The sequence below is a fragment of the Ambystoma mexicanum genome, chromosome 2q, assembly GCF_040938575.1.
Source record: "Ambystoma mexicanum isolate Mex_15411 chromosome 2q, UKY_AmexF1_1, whole genome shotgun sequence".
Taxonomy (NCBI): Eukaryota; Metazoa; Chordata; class Amphibia; order Caudata; family Ambystomatidae; genus Ambystoma; species Ambystoma mexicanum.
In genome coordinates this window covers 186,152,950-186,170,455 of record NC_090924.1, presented here as the reverse complement: position 1 = coordinate 186,170,455, position 17,506 = coordinate 186,152,950, and the positions used below count along the sequence as shown (strand labels likewise).

The window sequence follows — 17,506 nt, the reverse complement described above, 5'->3', positions numbered from 1 at the left end:
GGCACATGACAGGACAGAAACTTTCTTAATTTGCAAGTCTTTATTTTTTAATACATGTTTTTTTAATGAAGATTGAAATTGTATGTTCATACATATTACACGACAACACAATACATTTTGCGCCAAATTCAACACTCATGCCTCAGGAGCCTTTTACTTGTGAGTCCTATTGACTGAATGAACAGCCCCCTCTCCTTCAATTTCTTGACTTGTACTTTTAGAAGTGGCACGCTTCTTTTGTTTTTTTATCCCATTTTACCAAACTCCGTTTTATCAGTTTCCACCTTGTTGTGCACTCCAGCGTAAACTGCTTTAAGGTGCTATTTGCAAACATTGTTCTGAACTACAGCTTTACTTGCTTCTAGGCCTTAATCTTTAATTGGGGCTGAGCAGTGTACTCTGGCTTTGGCTGCTTTTAGTTGGTTGGTTTCTTTTTTGATTTCTGTAACTTTCAAAGAGTCCCATTGTGAAATACCGTTGCCAGAATGTGCTACAGTGCATGAAAACTTAAAATAAATGGTTGTGAGAGGGAGAGGGGGAGGGAGGGGGCGGGGGGAGAAAGAGAGCGGGCGGGAGGGGGGAAGGTTAAGGAGGGAGGGTGAGAGAGAGAGAGAGAGAGAGAGAGAGAGAGAGAGAGAGAGAGAGAGAAAAAACAAAGAAAATATGGTATTCGGGGGGGCTATGTTTTTACATGGAAAAGATTTTAGGCTTTTAATCAAGTGGAAAGAGGCTCTGTGGCTGGTATCTCAGCCTGTTGATGCTTTGTTGAGTTGCTTGGAACATGCAACAAAGGTGACCTGAAGCACTCCCGACCAGGTTGCATGTCTCTAATTTACTGCAATCCCACAGACCTCCTCCGTGTGCCACAAAGTACCTGAGCTCTGCAGTTGTTCCCCACAAGTCGCCAAGCTCCCCAGATTTACTTTCTCAGAGTTGCTAGTTACTGCTACCCCACCTCGACCACTATATTTTCCCCAGATACTTGCTACTGTGCAGAAAGCAGGGCTAAGAGAGAGGGAGAAGGGGTGTGCCTATGCAAATCATCTGCCAGGATCATTCCTGGGAGGTCATTCCATCCCACCAAATGACACCCGAGCAGCGGCACATAATTTGGAGAACAGAAATATTCGGACAGGCCACAAAGCAAAGGCTGGGCCGTTGATTGAGGAACCCTTTAGCCATGTATCCCTAAGTTACCGAGGTCCAGAAAAATTCCACCCTCAGCTCTCATAGAGAGGTCCTTGGCCGATCGTGGCCGATCAGGGCCGTGAAGGGTCGGGGTGACTGCACACTGCCTCACCTTTTCACTGCTTTCTACAGCGGTAATGCTTTTGCAGAAGGGACCTGTACAAGTGATTTTATTCTGCGCTGTGGGAAAGTGACATTTAACCACTGGCATTAAGCAAACGACTTGCGCTGCTCAATGCACATACATGCAGAGAAATAATGTTATGTTTTTTGGGGAAGATCTAGAGGGTCCTGCTGATGATTTATTAAACTGTCTGCTACTCTTTCTTTTACATAGAGTCTTCCCTGCCCAGGAATGTTTAAGGCATATTGTATGTCCCTCCCTTACAATGAAAACTCTGTTGAAAGCACAGAGGTACATAGGAATGGATCTGTTAAGAAATGAAACAAAAAGCCTGGAAAATGTCGAACCAGGTAGTATTTGGACTTACAAAAGACGGACTCACAGTCAAATGTGCTATCCGTTGACCCACTGACCCCCTTACCTTTTGTGTAATACTTTTGCTCTCAGTAGGGTTGTCCAAAGTTCTCTTCTTAAAGCGGCTTTCTTATAAAAAATCCTAGACCTGCTTTTTGTGGCACACATGCCTCATATCCCGTTGCTCTTGATAAACTCACATCATCTCCCCCCAATACAAGCTGTAAAAGATTTCCAGGCCTTATCCGAGCAAACTAGACGTGGGTCGAAGGTTCAGCAATCCTTAAATCAGCAGTAAAGTTAACATTGAAATCAGCCTCAGAATCTCTTCAAGGATGGTCCAACATCTATTGCTTACAGGGCTCAATCGGACAGCTTCTGGCACTGATGCCTTAAGCCACTTCCTGTTGTTGCCTTGTCCTTGATACAGCCATGGGCCCACATACACTCAGTGGTACAGAGTTTTTCTCATGTCTATGGGTCTATTGTGATGCTCTCAGGCTTGCATCACCCAGCCATTGTGATGGGGAGGGGTGTCATTTTGCAAGCACCCTGGAGCATGAATCTGTATATCTTCAAATATAATTGGCATTAAACCAAACCCTTTAGGACCAGATCAATACAGCAGCAAAGAATGCTTATTCATTGTTGTTTCCCTCTTCATTTCATACCACCCGATATTTAAATGGTGTTTGGACTTTCTACCCTCTGACATAAGGACATTTGGTATGGCAAACCTTTGACTAGATGTCCTAATCAATGGTTTGATTGACTCTCCCTTTGCACTTGCTTCAGCAACACATGTACTAATATTGGAATGATAATGTGAACATTAAATTGTCCCCTGCTCTAAAGGATGACACGCACATTCGTAAAGCATTCACTATTTTTGGCACATGACAGGACAGAAACTTTCTTAATTTGCAAGTCTTTATTTTTTAATACATGTTTTTTTAATGAAGATTGAAATTGTATGTTCATACATATTACACGACAACACACTACATTTTGCGCCAAATTCAACACTCATGCCTCAGGAGCCTTTTACTTGTGAGTCCTATTGACTGAATGAACAGCCCCCTCTCCTTCAATTTCTTGACTTGTACTTTTAGAAGTGGCAAGCTTCTTTTGTTTTTTTATCCCATTTTACCAAACTCCGTTTTATCAGTTTCCACCTTGTTGTGCACTCCAGCGTAAACTGCTTTAAGGTGCTATTTGCAAACATTGTTCTGAACTACAGCTTTACTTGCTTCTAGGCCTTAATCTTTAATTGGGGCTGAGCAGTGTACTCTGGCTTTGGCTGCTTTTAGTTGGTTGGTTTCTTTTTTGATTTCTGTAACTTTCAAAGAGTCCCATTGTGAAATACCGTTGTCAGAATGTGCTACAGTGCATGAAAACTTAAAATAAATGGTTGTGAGAGGGAGAGGGGGAGGGAGGGGGCGGGGGGAGAAAGAGAGCGGGCGGGAGGGGGAAGGTTAAGGAGGGAGGGAGAGAGAGAGAGAGAGAGAGAGAGAGAGAGAGAGAGAGAGAGAGAAAAAACAAAGAAAATATGGTATTCGGGGGGGCTATGTTTTTACATGGAAAAGATTTTAGGCTTTTAATCAAGTGGAAAGAGGCTCTGTGGCTGGTATCTCAGCCTGTTGATGCTTTGTTGAGTTGCTTGGAACATGCAACAAAGGTGACCTGAAGCACTCCCGACCAGGTTGCATGTCTCTAATTTACTGAAATCCCACAGACCTCCTCCGTGTGCCACAAAGTACCTGAGCTCTGCAGTTGTTCCCCACAAGTCGCCAAGCTCCCCAGATTTACTTTCTCAGAGTTGCTAGTTACTGCTACCCCACCTCGACCACTATATTTTCCCCAGATACTTGCTACTGTGCAGAAAGCAGGGCTAAGAGAGAGGGAGAAGGGGTGTGCCTATGCAAATCATCTGCCAGGATCATTCCTGGGAGGTCATTCCATCCCACCAAATGACACCCGAGCAGCGGCACATAATTTGGAGAACAGAAATATTCGGACAGGCCACAAAGCAAAGGCTGGGCCGTTGATTGAGGAACCCTTTAGCCATGTCTCCCTAAGTTACCGAGGTCCAGAAAAATTCCACCCTCAGCTCTCATAGAGAGGTCCTTGGCCGATCGTGGCCGATCAGGGCCGTGAAGGGTCGGGGTGACTGCACACTGCCTCACCTTTTCACTGCTTTCTACAGCGGTAATGCTTTTGCAGAAGGGACCTGTACAAGTGATTTTATTCTGCGCTGTGGGAAAGTGACATTTAACCACTGGCATTAACCAAACGACTTGCGCTGCTCAACGCACATACATGCAGAGAAATCATTTCATGTTTTTTGGGGAAGGTCTAGAGGGTCCTGCTGATTATTTATGAAGCTGTACGCTACTCTTGCTTTTACAGAGAGTCTTCCCTGCCCAGGAATGTTTAAGGCATACTGTATATCCCTCCCTTACAATGAAAACTCTGTTAAAAGCACAGAGGTACATAGGAATGGATCTGTTAAGAAATGAAACGAAAAACCTGGACAAAATGTCGAAACGGGTAGGATTTGGACTTAGCACATCTGACTGTGAGTCAGTTAATTGTATCTCTTCACCCACTGACCCCCTTTCCTTTTGTGTAATCCTTTTGCTCTCAATAGGATTTTCCAAAGTGGCTTTCATATAAAAGATCATAGACCTGCATTTTGTGGCACACAAGCCTCATATCCCGTTGCTCTTTATAAATTCACATCATCTCCCACCAATACAAGCTGTAAAAGATTTTCAGGGCTTAGCCAAGCAAACTAGACTTGGGTCGAAGGTTAAGCAATCCTTAAATCAGCAGCAGAGTTAACATTGAAATCAGCCTCAGAATCTCTTAAGGGATGGTCCAACATCTGTTGCTTGCAGCACGCAATGGGGCAGCCTGGGTGCTGACAGCTTAAGCCAGCTCCTGTTCTTGCCTTGTCCTTGATCCAGCCATGGGCCCACATGCACTCAGAGGAATAGAGTGTTTCTCGTGTCTATGGGTCTGCCGTGATGCTCTCACGCTTGCATCACCCAGCCTTCGTGATGGGGAGGGTGTGTCAATTTGCAAGCACCCTGCAGCATGAATCTGTTTATCTTTAAATATAATTGCCATTAAACCAAACCCTTTAGGACCGGATCAATACGGCAGAAAAAGAATGCTGATGTATTGCTGTTTGCCTCTTAATTTCATACCATCCAACATATAAATGGTGTTTGGTCAATGATTTGCCATATCAAATGTCCTTATGTCACAGGCAGAAAGTTCAGAGGTCCTAATCAATGGTTTGGTTGGCTCTCCCTTTGCGCTTGCCTTAAGGCGCCAGCACCAGAGGCTGCCCGATTGCGCCCTGAAAGCAACCAATGTTGAGCCATCCTTTAAGAGATTCTGAGGCTGATTTCAATGTTATTTTTGCTGCTGATTTAACGATTGCTCAACCTTCGACCCACGTCTAGTTTCCTTGGCTATGCCCTTGACATCTTTTACAGCTTGCATTGGTGGGAGATGATGTGAGTTTATCGAGAGCAACGGGATATGAGGCATGTGGGCCATAAAAAACAGCTCTGGGATTTTTTTTTAATCAGAAAGCCCCTTTAAGTAGGGAACTTTGGATGGACAGCCCTGCTGAGAGCAAAAGGATTACACAAAAGATAAGTGGGTCAGTGGGTCAAGGGATAGCACATCTGACTGTGAGTCAGTTTATTGTTAGTCCAAATCCTACCCGTTTCAACATTTTTCCAGGCTTTTTGTTTAATTTCTTAACAGATCCATTCCTATGTAGCTCAGCAACACATGTACTAATATTGGAATGATAATGGGAACATTGAATTGGCCCCTGCTCTGAAGGATGACACGTACATTTGTAAAGCATTCACTATTTTTAGCACATGACGGGACAGAAACTTTGTTAATTTGCAAGTCTTTATTTTTTAATTCATCTTTTTTGATGAAGATTGAAATTGTATGTTCATAGGGGCTGACGCCTGGGCAGCGGCAGGCAATTTGGAGAACAGAAATATTATTCATACATATTAAACAACAACACAATACATTTTGCGCCAAATTCAACACTAATGCCTCAGGAGCCTTTTACTTGTGAGTCCTAGTGACTGAATGAACAGCCCCGTCCCCTTCAATTTCTTGACTTGTACTTTTAGAAGTGGCACGGTTCCCATTCGACCAAATTCAGTATTATCACTTTCCCCATTGTTGTGCACGCCAGCGTAAACTGCTTTAAGGTGCTATTTGCAAACATCACTCTGAACTACAGCTTTATTTGCTTCTAGGCCTTTATCTTTAATTGGGGCTGAGCAGTGTACTCTGGATTTGGCTGCTTTTAGTTGGTTGATTTCTTTTTTGATTTCTGTAACCTTCAAAGAGTCCCATTGTGAAATACCATTGTCAGAATATGCTACAGTGCATGAAAACTTAAAATAAATGGTTGTGAGAGGGAGAGGGAGAGGGGGAGGGAGGGGGCGGGGGGAGAAAGAGAGCGGGCGGGAGGGAGGAAGGAGGGAGGGAAGGAGGAAGGGAGAGAGAGAGAGAGACAGAGAGAGAGGAAACAAAGAAAATATGGTATTCGGGGGTTGGGGGGCTATGTTTTTACATGGAAAAGATTTTAGGCTTTTAATCAAGTGGAAATGGCTCTGTGGCTGGTATCTCAGCCTGTTGATGCTTTGTTGAGTTGCTTGGAACATGCAAGGAAGGAGACCTGAAGCACTCCCAACCAGGTTGCATGTCTCCAAGTTACTGAAATCCCACAGACCTCCTCCCTGTGCCACAAAGTTCTGGGCACTGAGCTCTGTAGTTCCCCACAAGTCGCAAAGCACCCCAGATTTACTTTCTCAAAGTTGCTAGTGACTGCTACCCCACCTCGACCACTATATTTTCCCCAGATACTTGCTACTGTGGAGTAAGCAGGGCTAATAAAGAGGGAGAGGGGGTTTGCCTATGCAAATCATCTGCCAGGATCCTACCTGGCAGGTCATTCCATCTTACCAGCTGACACCTGGGCAGCGGCAGGTAATTTGGAGAACAGACATATACGGACAGGCCACAAAGCAAAGGTTGGGCCGTTGATTGAGGATCCCTTTAGCCATGCCTCCCTAAGTTACCGAGGTCCAGAAAAATTCCACCCTCAGCTCTCATAGAGAGGTCCTTGGCCGATCGTGGCCGATCAGGGGAGTAAAGGGTCGGGGGTGACTGCACACTGCCTCACCTTTTCACTGCTTTCTACAGTGGTAATGCTTTTGCAGAAGGGGCCAGTACAAGTGATTTTGTTCTGCGCTGTGGGAAAGTGGTTAATGTCAGTGGATAAATGTCAAACTACTTGCGCTGTTCAACACACATACATGCAGAGAAATAATGTTATGTTTTTTGGGGAAGATCTAGAGGGTCCTGCTGATGATTTATTAAACTGTCTGCTACTCTTTCTTTTACATAGAGTCTTCCCTGCCCAGGAATGTTTAAGGCATATTGTATGTCCCTCCCTTACAATGAAAACTCTGTTGAAAGCACAGAGGTACATAGGAATGGATCTGTTAAGAAATGAAACAAAAAGCCTGGAAAATGTCGAACCAGGTAGTATTTGGACTTACAAAAGACGGACTCACAGTCAAATGTGCTATCCGTTGACCCACTGACCCCCTTACCTTTTGTGTAATACTTTTGCTCTCAGTAGGGTTGTCCAAAGTTCTCTTCTTAAAGCGGCTTTCTTATAAAAAATCCTAGACCTGCTTTTTGTGGCACACATGCCTCATATCCCGTTGCTCTTGATAAACTCACATCATCTCCCCCCAATACAAGCTGTAAAAGATTTCCAGGCCTTATCCGAGCAAACTAGACGTGGGTCGAAGGTTCAGCAATCCTTAAATCAGCAGTAAAGTTAACATTGAAATCAGCCTCAGAATCTCGTCAAGGATGGTCCAACATCTATTGCTTACAGGGCTCAATCGGACAGCTTCTGGCACTGATGCCTTAAGCCACTTCCTGTTGTTGCCTTGTCCTTGATACAGCCATGGGCCCACATACACTCAGTGGTACAGAGTTTTTCTCATGTCTATGGGTCTATTGTGATGCTCTCAGGCTTGCATCACCCAGCCATTGTGATGGGGAGGGGTGTCATTTTGCAAGCACCCTGGAGCATGAATCTGTATATCTTCAAATATAATTGGCATTAAACCAAACCCTTTAGGACCAGATCAATACAGCAGCAAAGAATGCTTATTCATTGTTGTTTCCCTCTTCATTTCATACCACCCGATATTTAAATGGTGTTTGGACTTTCTACCCTCTGACATAAGGACATTTGGTATGGCAAACCTTTGACTAGATGTCCTAATCAATGGTTTGATTGACTCTCCCTTTGCACTTGCTTCAGCAACACATGTACTAATATTGGAATGATAATGTGAACATTAAATTGTCCCCTGCTCTAAAGGATGACACGCACATTCGTAAAGCATTCACTATTTTTGGCACATGACAGGACAGAAACTTTCTTAATTTGCAAGTCTTTATTTTTTAATACATGTTTTTTTAATGAAGATTGAAATTGTATGTTCATACATATTACACGACAACACAATACATTTTGCGCCAAATTCAACACTCATGCCTCAGGAGCCTTTTACTTGTGAGTCCTATTGACTGAATGAACAGCCCCCTCTCCTTCAATTTCTTGACTTGTACTTTTAGAAGTGGCACGCTTCTTTTGTTTTTTTATCCCATTTTACCAAACTCCGTTTTATCAGTTTCCACCTTGTTGTGCACTCCAGCGTAAACTGCTTTAAGGTGCTATTTGCAAACATTGTTCTGAACTACAGCTTTACTTGCTTCTAGGCCTTAATCTTTAATTGGGGCTGAGCAGTGTACTCTGGCTTTGGCTGCTTTTAGTTGGTTGGTTTCTTTTTTGATTTCTGTAACTTTCAAAGAGTCCCATTGTGAAATACCGTTGCCAGAATGTGCTACAGTGCATGAAAACTTAAAATAAATGGTTGTGAGAGGGAGAGGGGGAGGGAGGGGGCGGGGGGAGAAAGAGAGCGGGCGGGAGGGGGGAAGGTTAAGGAGGGAGGGTGAGAGAGAGAGAGAGAGAGAGAGAGAGAGAGAGAGAGAGAGAGAGAGAAAAAACAAAGAAAATATGGTATTCGGGGGGGCTATGTTTTTACATGGAAAAGATTTTAGGCTTTTAATCAAGTGGAAAGAGGCTCTGTGGCTGGTATCTCAGCCTGTTGATGCTTTGTTGAGTTGCTTGGAACATGCAACAAAGGTGACCTGAAGCACTCCCGACCAGGTTGCATGTCTCTAATTTACTGCAATCCCACAGACCTCCTCCGTGTGCCACAAAGTACCTGAGCTCTGCAGTTGTTCCCCACAAGTCGCCAAGCTCCCCAGATTTACTTTCTCAGAGTTGCTAGTTACTGCTACCCCACCTCGACCACTATATTTTCCCCAGATACTTGCTACTGTGCAGAAAGCAGGGCTAAGAGAGAGGGAGAAGGGGTGTGCCTATGCAAATCATCTGCCAGGATCATTCCTGGGAGGTCATTCCATCCCACCAAATGACACCCGAGCAGCGGCACATAATTTGGAGAACAGAAATATTCGGACAGGCCACAAAGCAAAGGCTGGGCCGTTGATTGAGGAACCCTTTAGCCATGTATCCCTAAGTTACCGAGGTCCAGAAAAATTCCACCCTCAGCTCTCATAGAGAGGTCCTTGGCCGATCGTGGCCGATCAGGGCCGTGAAGGGTCGGGGTGACTGCACACTGCCTCACCTTTTCACTGCTTTCTACAGCGGTAATGCTTTTGCAGAAGGGACCTGTACAAGTGATTTTATTCTGCGCTGTGGGAAAGTGACATTTAACCACTGGCATTAAGCAAACGACTTGCGCTGCTCAATGCACATACATGCAGAGAAATAATGTTATGTTTTTTGGGGAAGATCTAGAGGGTCCTGCTGATGATTTATTAAACTGTCTGCTACTCTTTCTTTTACATAGAGTCTTCCCTGCCCAGGAATGTTTAAGGCATATTGTATGTCCCTCCCTTACAATGAAAACTCTGTTGAAAGCACAGAGGTACATAGGAATGGATCTGTTAAGAAATGAAACAAAAAGCCTGGAAAATGTCGAACCAGGTAGTATTTGGACTTACAAAAGACGGACTCACAGTCAAATGTGCTATCCGTTGACCCACTGACCCCCTTACCTTTTGTGTAATACTTTTGCTCTCAGTAGGGTTGTCCAAAGTTCTCTTCTTAAAGCGGCTTTCTTATAAAAAATCCTAGACCTGCTTTTTGTGGCACACATGCCTCATATCCCGTTGCTCTTGATAAACTCACATCATCTCCCCCCAATACAAGCTGTAAAAGATTTCCAGGCCTTATCCGAGCAAACTAGACGTGGGTCGAAGGTTCAGCAATCCTTAAATCAGCAGTAAAGTTAACATTGAAATCAGCCTCAGAATCTCTTCAAGGATGGTCCAACATCTATTGCTTACAGGGCTCAATCGGACAGCTTCTGGCACTGATGCCTTAAGCCACTTCCTGTTGTTGCCTTGTCCTTGATACAGCCATGGGCCCACATACACTCAGTGGTACAGAGTTTTTCTCATGTCTATGGGTCTATTGTGATGCTCTCAGGCTTGCATCACCCAGCCATTGTGATGGGGAGGGGTGTCATTTTGCAAGCACCCTGGAGCATGAATCTGTATATCTTCAAATATAATTGGCATTAAACCAAACCCTTTAGGACCAGATCAATACAGCAGCAAAGAATGCTTATTCATTGTTGTTTCCCTCTTCATTTCATACCACCCGATATTTAAATGGTGTTTGGACTTTCTACCCTCTGACATAAGGACATTTGGTATGGCAAACCTTTGACTAGATGTCCTAATCAATGGTTTGATTGACTCTCCCTTTGCACTTGCTTCAGCAACACATGTACTAATATTGGAATGATAATGTGAACATTAAATTGTCCCCTGCTCTAAAGGATGACACGCACATTCGTAAAGCATTCACTATTTTTGGCACATGACAGGACAGAAACTTTCTTAATTTGCAAGTCTTTATTTTTTAATACATGTTTTTTTAATGAAGATTGAAATTGTATGTTCATACATATTACACGACAACACACTACATTTTGCGCCAAATTCAACACTCATGCCTCAGGAGCCTTTTACTTGTGAGTCCTATTGACTGAATGAACAGCCCCCTCTCCTTCAATTTCTTGACTTGTACTTTTAGAAGTGGCAAGCTTCTTTTGTTTTTTTATCCCATTTTACCAAACTCCGTTTTATCAGTTTCCACCTTGTTGTGCACTCCAGCGTAAACTGCTTTAAGGTGCTATTTGCAAACATTGTTCTGAACTACAGCTTTACTTGCTTCTAGGCCTTAATCTTTAATTGGGGCTGAGCAGTGTACTCTGGCTTTGGCTGCTTTTAGTTGGTTGGTTTCTTTTTTGATTTCTGTAACTTTCAAAGAGTCCCATTGTGAAATACCGTTGTCAGAATGTGCTACAGTGCATGAAAACTTAAAATAAATGGTTGTGAGAGGGAGAGGGGGAGGGAGGGGGCGGGGGGAGAAAGAGAGCGGGCGGGAGGGGGAAGGTTAAGGAGGGAGGGAGAGAGAGAGAGAGAGAGAGAGAGAGAGAGAGAGAGAGAGAAAAAACAAAGAAAATATGGTATTCGGGGGGGCTATGTTTTTACATGGAAAAGATTTTAGGCTTTTAATCAAGTGGAAAGAGGCTCTGTGGCTGGTATCTCAGCCTGTTGATGCTTTGTTGAGTTGCTTGGAACATGCAACAAAGGTGACCTGAAGCACTCCCGACCAGGTTGCATGTCTCTAATTTACTGAAATCCCACAGACCTCCTCCGTGTGCCACAAAGTACCTGAGCTCTGCAGTTGTTCCCCACAAGTCGCCAAGCTCCCCAGATTTACTTTCTCAGAGTTGCTAGTTACTGCTACCCCACCTCGACCACTATATTTTCCCCAGATACTTGCTACTGTGCAGAAAGCAGGGCTAAGAGAGAGGGAGAAGGGGTGTGCCTATGCAAATCATCTGCCAGGATCATTCCTGGGAGGTCATTCCATCCCACCAAATGACACCCGAGCAGCGGCACATAATTTGGAGAACAGAAATATTCGGACAGGCCACAAAGCAAAGGCTGGGCCGTTGATTGAGGAACCCTTTAGCCATGTCTCCCTAAGTTACCGAGGTCCAGAAAAATTCCACCCTCAGCTCTCATAGAGAGGTCCTTGGCCGATCGTGGCCGATCAGGGCCGTGAAGGGTCGGGGTGACTGCACACTGCCTCACCTTTTCACTGCTTTCTACAGCGGTAATGCTTTTGCAGAAGGGACCTGTACAAGTGATTTTATTCTGCGCTGTGGGAAAGTGACATTTAACCACTGGCATTAACCAAACGACTTGCGCTGCTCAACGCACATACATGCAGAGAAATCATTTCATGTTTTTTGGGGAAGGTCTAGAGGGTCCTGCTGATTATTTATGAAGCTGTACGCTACTCTTGCTTTTACAGAGAGTCTTCCCTGCCCAGGAATGTTTAAGGCATACTGTATATCCCTCCCTTACAATGAAAACTCTGTTAAAAGCACAGAGGTACATAGGAATGGATCTGTTAAGAAATGAAACGAAAAACCTGGACAAAATGTCGAAACGGGTAGGATTTGGACTTAGCACATCTGACTGTGAGTCAGTTAATTGTATCTCTTCACCCACTGACCCCCTTTCCTTTTGTGTAATACTTTTGCTCTCAATAGGATTTTGCAAAGTGGCTTTCATATAAAAGATCATAGACCTGCATTTTGTGGCACACAAGCCTCATATCCCGTTGCTCTTTATAAATTCACATCATCTCCCACCAATACAAGCTGTAAAAGATTTTCAGGGCTTAGCCAAGCAAACTAGACTTGGGTCGAAGGTTAAGCAATCCTTAAATCAGCAGCAGAGTTAACATTGAAATCAGCCTCAGAATCTCTTAAGGGATGGTCCAACATCTGTTGCTTGCAGCACGCAATGGGGCAGCCTGGGTGCTGACAGCTTAAGCCAGCTCCTGTTCTTGCCTTGTCCTTGATCCAGCCATGGGCCCACATGCACTCAGAGGAATAGAGTGTTTCTCGTGTCTATGGGTCTGCCGTGATGCTCTCACGCTTGCATCACCCAGCCTTCGTGATGGGGAGGGTGTGTCAATTTGCAAGCACCCTGCAGCATGAATCTGTTTATCTTTAAATATAATTGCCATTAAACCAAACCCTTTAGGACCGGATCAATACGGCAGAAAAAGAATGCTGATGTATTGCTGTTTGCCTCTTAATTTCATACCATCCAACATATAAATGGTGTTTGGTCAATGATTTGCCATATCAAATGTCCTTATGTCACAGGCAGAAAGTTCAGAGGTCCTAATCAATGGTTTGGTTGGCTCTCCCTTTGCGCTTGCCTTAAGGCGCCAGCACCAGAGGCTGCCCGATTGCGCCCTGAAAGCAACCAATGTTGACCCATCCTTTAAGAGATTCTGAGGCTGATTTCAATGTTATTTTTGCTGCTGATTTAACGATTGCTCAACCTTCGACCCACGTCTAGTTTCCTTGGCTATGCCCTTGACATCTTTTACAGCTTGCATTGGTGGGAGATGATGTGAGTTTATCGAGAGCAACGGGATATGAGGCATGTGGGCCATAAAAAACAGCTCTGGGATTTTTTTTTAATAAGAAAGCCCCTTTAAGTAGGGAACTTTGGATGGACAGCCCTGCTGAGAGCAAAAGGATTACACAAAAGATAAGGGGGTCAGTGGGTCAAGGGATAGCACATCTGACTGTGAGTCAGTTTATTGTTAGTCCAAATCCTACCTGTTTCAACATTTTTCCAGGCTTTTTGTTTAATTTCTTAACAGATCCATTCCTATGTAGCTCAGCAACACATGTACTAATATTGGAATGATAATGGGAACATTGAATTGGCCCCTGCTCTGAAGGATGACACGTACATTTGTAAAGCATTCACTATTTTTAGCACATGACGGGACAGAAACTTTGTTAATTTGCAAGTCTTTATTTTTTAATTCATCTTTATTGATGAAGATTGAAATTGTATGTTCATAGGGGCTGACGCCTGGGCAGCGGCAGGCAATTTGGAGAACAGAAATATTATTCATACATATTAAACAACAACACAATACATTTTGCGCCAAATTCAACACTAATGCCTCAGGAGCCTTTTACTTGTGAGTCCTAGTGACTGAATGAACAGCCCCGTCCCCTTCAATTTCTTGACTTGTACTTTTAGAAGTGGCACGGTTCCCATTCGACCAAATTCAGTATTATCACTTTCCCCATTGTTGTGCACGCCAGCGTAAACTGCTTTAAGGTGCTATTTGCAAACATCGCTCTGAACTACAGCTTTATTTGCTTCTAGGCCTTTATCTTTAATTGGGGCTGAGCAGTGTACTCTGGATTTGGCTGCTTTTAGTTGGTTGATTTCTTTTTTGATTTCTGTAACCTTCAAAGAGTCCCATTGTGAAATACCATTGTCAGAATATGCTACAGTGCATGAAAACTTAAAATAAATGGTTGTGAGAGGGAGAGGGAGAGGGGGAGGGAGGGGGCGGGGGGAGAAAGAGAGCGGGCGGGAGGGAGGAAGGAGGGAGGGAAGGAGGAAGGGAGAGAGAGAGACAGAGAGAGAGGAAACAAAGAAAATATGGTATTCGGGGGTTGGGGGGCTATGTTTTTACATGGAAAAGATTTTAGGCTTTTAATCAAGTGGAAATGGCTCTGCCTGTTGATGCTTTGTTGAGTTGCTTGGAACATGCAAGGAAGGAGACCTGAAGCACTCCCAACCAGGTTGCATGTCTCCAAGTTACTGAAATCCCACAGACCTCCTCCCTGTGCCACAAAGTTCTGGGCACTGAGCTCTGTAGTTCCCCACAAGTCGCAAAGCACCCCAGATTTACTTTCTCAAAGTTGCTAGTGACTGCTACCCCACCTCGACCACTATATTTTCCCCAGATACTTGCTACTGTGGAGTAAGCAGGGCTAATAAAGAGGGAGAGGGGGTTTGCCTATGCAAATCATCTGCCAGGATCCTACCTGGCAGGTCATTCCATCTTACCAGCTGACACCTGGGCAGCGGCAGGTAATTTGGAGAACAGACATATACGGACAGGCCACAAAGCAAAGGTTGGGCCGTTGATTGAGGATCCCTTTAGCCATGCCTCCCTAAGTTACCGAGGTCCAGAAAAATTCCACCCTCAGCTCTCATAGAGAGGTCCTTGGCCGATCGTGGCCGATCAGGGGAGTAAAGGGTCGGGGGTGACTGCACACTGCCTCACCTTTTCACTGCTTTCTACAGTGGTAATGCTTTTGCAGAAGGGGCCAGTACAAGTGATTTTGTTCTGCGCTGTGGGAAAGTGGTTAATGTCAGTGGATAAATGTCAAACTACTTGCGCTGTTCAACACACATACATGCAGAGAAATAATGTTATGTTTTTTGGGGAAGATCTAGAGGGTCCTGCTGATGATTTATTAAACTGTCTGCTACTCTTTCTTTTACATAGAGTCTTCCCTGCCCAGGAATGTTTAAGGCATATTGTATGTCCCTCCCTTACAATGAAAACTCTGTTGAAAGCACAGAGGTACATAGGAATGGATCTGTTAAGAAATGAAACAAAAAGCCTGGAAAATGTCGAACCAGGTAGTATTTGGACTTACAAAAGACGGACTCACAGTCAAATGTGCTATCCGTTGACCCACTGACCCCCTTACCTTTTGTGTAATACTTTTGCTCTCAGTAGGGTTGTCCAAAGTTCTCTTCTTAAAGCGGCTTTCTTATAAAAAATCCTAGACCTGCTTTTTGTGGCACACATGCCTCATATCCCGTTGCTCTTGATAAACTCACATCATCTCCCCCCAATACAAGCTGTAAAAGATTTCCAGGCCTTATCCGAGCAAACTAGACGTGGGTCGAAGGTTCAGCAATCCTTAAATCAGCAGTAAAGTTAACATTGAAATCAGCCTCAGAATCTCGTCAAGGATGGTCCAACATCTATTGCTTACAGGGCTCAATCGGACAGCTTCTGGCACTGATGCCTTAAGCCACTTCCTGTTGTTGCCTTGTCCTTGATACAGCCATGGGCCCACATACACTCAGTGGTACAGAGTTTTTCTCATGTCTATGGGTCTATTGTGATGCTCTCAGGCTTGCATCACCCAGCCATTGTGATGGGGAGGGGTGTCATTTTGCAAGCACCCTGGAGCATGAATCTGTATATCTTCAAATATAATTGGCATTAAACCAAACCCTTTAGGACCAGATCAATACAGCAGCAAAGAATGCTTATTCATTGTTGTTTCCCTCTTCATTTCATACCACCCGATATTTAAATGGTGTTTGGACTTTCTACCCTCTGACATAAGGACATTTGGTATGGCAAACCTTTGACTAGATGTCCTAATCAATGGTTTGATTGACTCTCCCTTTGCACTTGCTTCAGCAACACATGTACTAATATTGGAATGATAATGTGAACATTAAATTGTCCCCTGCTCTAAAGGATGACACGCACATTCGTAAAGCATTCACTATTTTTGGCACATGACAGGACAGAAACTTTCTTAATTTGCAAGTCTTTATTTTTTAATACATGTTTTTTTAATGAAGATTGAAATTGTATGTTCATACATATTACACGACAACACAATACATTTTGCGCCAAATTCAACACTCATGCCTCAGGAGCCTTTTACTTGTGAGTCCTATTGACTGAATGAACAGCCCCCTCTCCTTCAATTTCTTGACTTGTACTTTTAGAAGTGGCACGCTTCTTTTGTTTTTTTATCCCATTTTACCAAACTCCGTTTTATCAGTTTCCACCTTGTTGTGCACTCCAGCGTAAACTGCTTTAAGGTGCTATTTGCAAACATTGTTCTGAACTACAGCTTTACTTGCTTCTAGGCCTTAATCTTTAATTGGGGCTGAGCAGTGTACTCTGGCTTTGGCTGCTTTTAGTTGGTTGGTTTCTTTTTTGATTTCTGTAACTTTCAAAGAGTCCCATTGTGAAATACCGTTGCCAGAATGTGCTACAGTGCATGAAAACTTAAAATAAATGGTTGTGAGAGGGAGAGGGGGAGGGAGGGGGCGGGGGGAGAAAGAGAGCGGGCGGGAGGGGGGAAGGTTAAGGAGGGAGGGTGAGAGAGAGAGAGAGAGAGAGAGAGAGAGAGAGAGAGAGAGAAAAAACAAAGAAAATATGGTATTCGGGGGGGCTATGTTTTTACATGGAAAAGATTTTAGGCTTTTAATCAAGTGGAAAGAGGCTCTGTGGCTGGTATCTCAGCCTGTTGATGCTTTGTTGAGTTGCTTGGAACATGCAACAAAGGTGACCTGAAGCACTCCCGACCAGGTTGCATGTCTCTAATTTACTGCAATCCCACAGACCTCCTCCGTGTGCCACAAAGTACCTGAGCTCTGCAGTTGTTCCCCACAAGTCGCCAAGCTCCCCAGATTTACTTTCTCAGAGTTGCTAGTTACTGCTACCCCACCTCGACCACTATATTTTCCCCAGATACTTGCTACTGTGCAGAAAGCAGGGCTAAGAGAGAGGGAGAAGGGGTGTGCCTATGCAAATCATCTGCCAGGATCATTCCTGGGAGGTCATTCCATCCCACCAAATGACACCCGAGCAGCGGCACATAATTTGGAGAACAGAAATATTCGGACAGGCCACAAAGCAAAGGCTGGGCCGTTGATTGAGGAACCCTTTAGCCATGTATCCCTAAGTTACCGAGGTCCAGAAAAATTCCA

At 44.2% G+C, this 17,506-nt stretch overlaps 4 non-coding genes across 4 annotated transcripts; all 4 read left to right on the top strand.

Annotated features, from left to right (window-relative positions):
* Window positions 1-2,452: 2,452 nt before the first annotated feature.
* Window positions 2,453-2,557, top strand: LOC138570724 (U6 spliceosomal RNA). The gene has a single exon (XR_011303758.1). It is a non-coding gene; the product is annotated as a U6 spliceosomal RNA (small nuclear RNA).
* Window positions 2,558-8,054: 5,497 nt separating this feature from the next.
* LOC138570723 (U6 spliceosomal RNA) lies at window positions 8,055-8,159 on the top strand. The gene has a single exon (XR_011303757.1). It is a non-coding gene; the product is annotated as a U6 spliceosomal RNA (small nuclear RNA).
* Window positions 8,160-10,611: 2,452 nt separating this feature from the next.
* LOC138570722 (U6 spliceosomal RNA) lies at window positions 10,612-10,716 on the top strand. Its single transcript, XR_011303756.1, has one exon. It is a non-coding gene; the product is annotated as a U6 spliceosomal RNA (small nuclear RNA).
* A 5,474-nt stretch (window positions 10,717-16,190) lies between these two features.
* On the top strand, window positions 16,191-16,295 carry LOC138570721 (U6 spliceosomal RNA). The gene has a single exon (XR_011303755.1). It is a non-coding gene; the product is annotated as a U6 spliceosomal RNA (small nuclear RNA).
* Window positions 16,296-17,506: the final 1,211 nt, after the last annotated feature.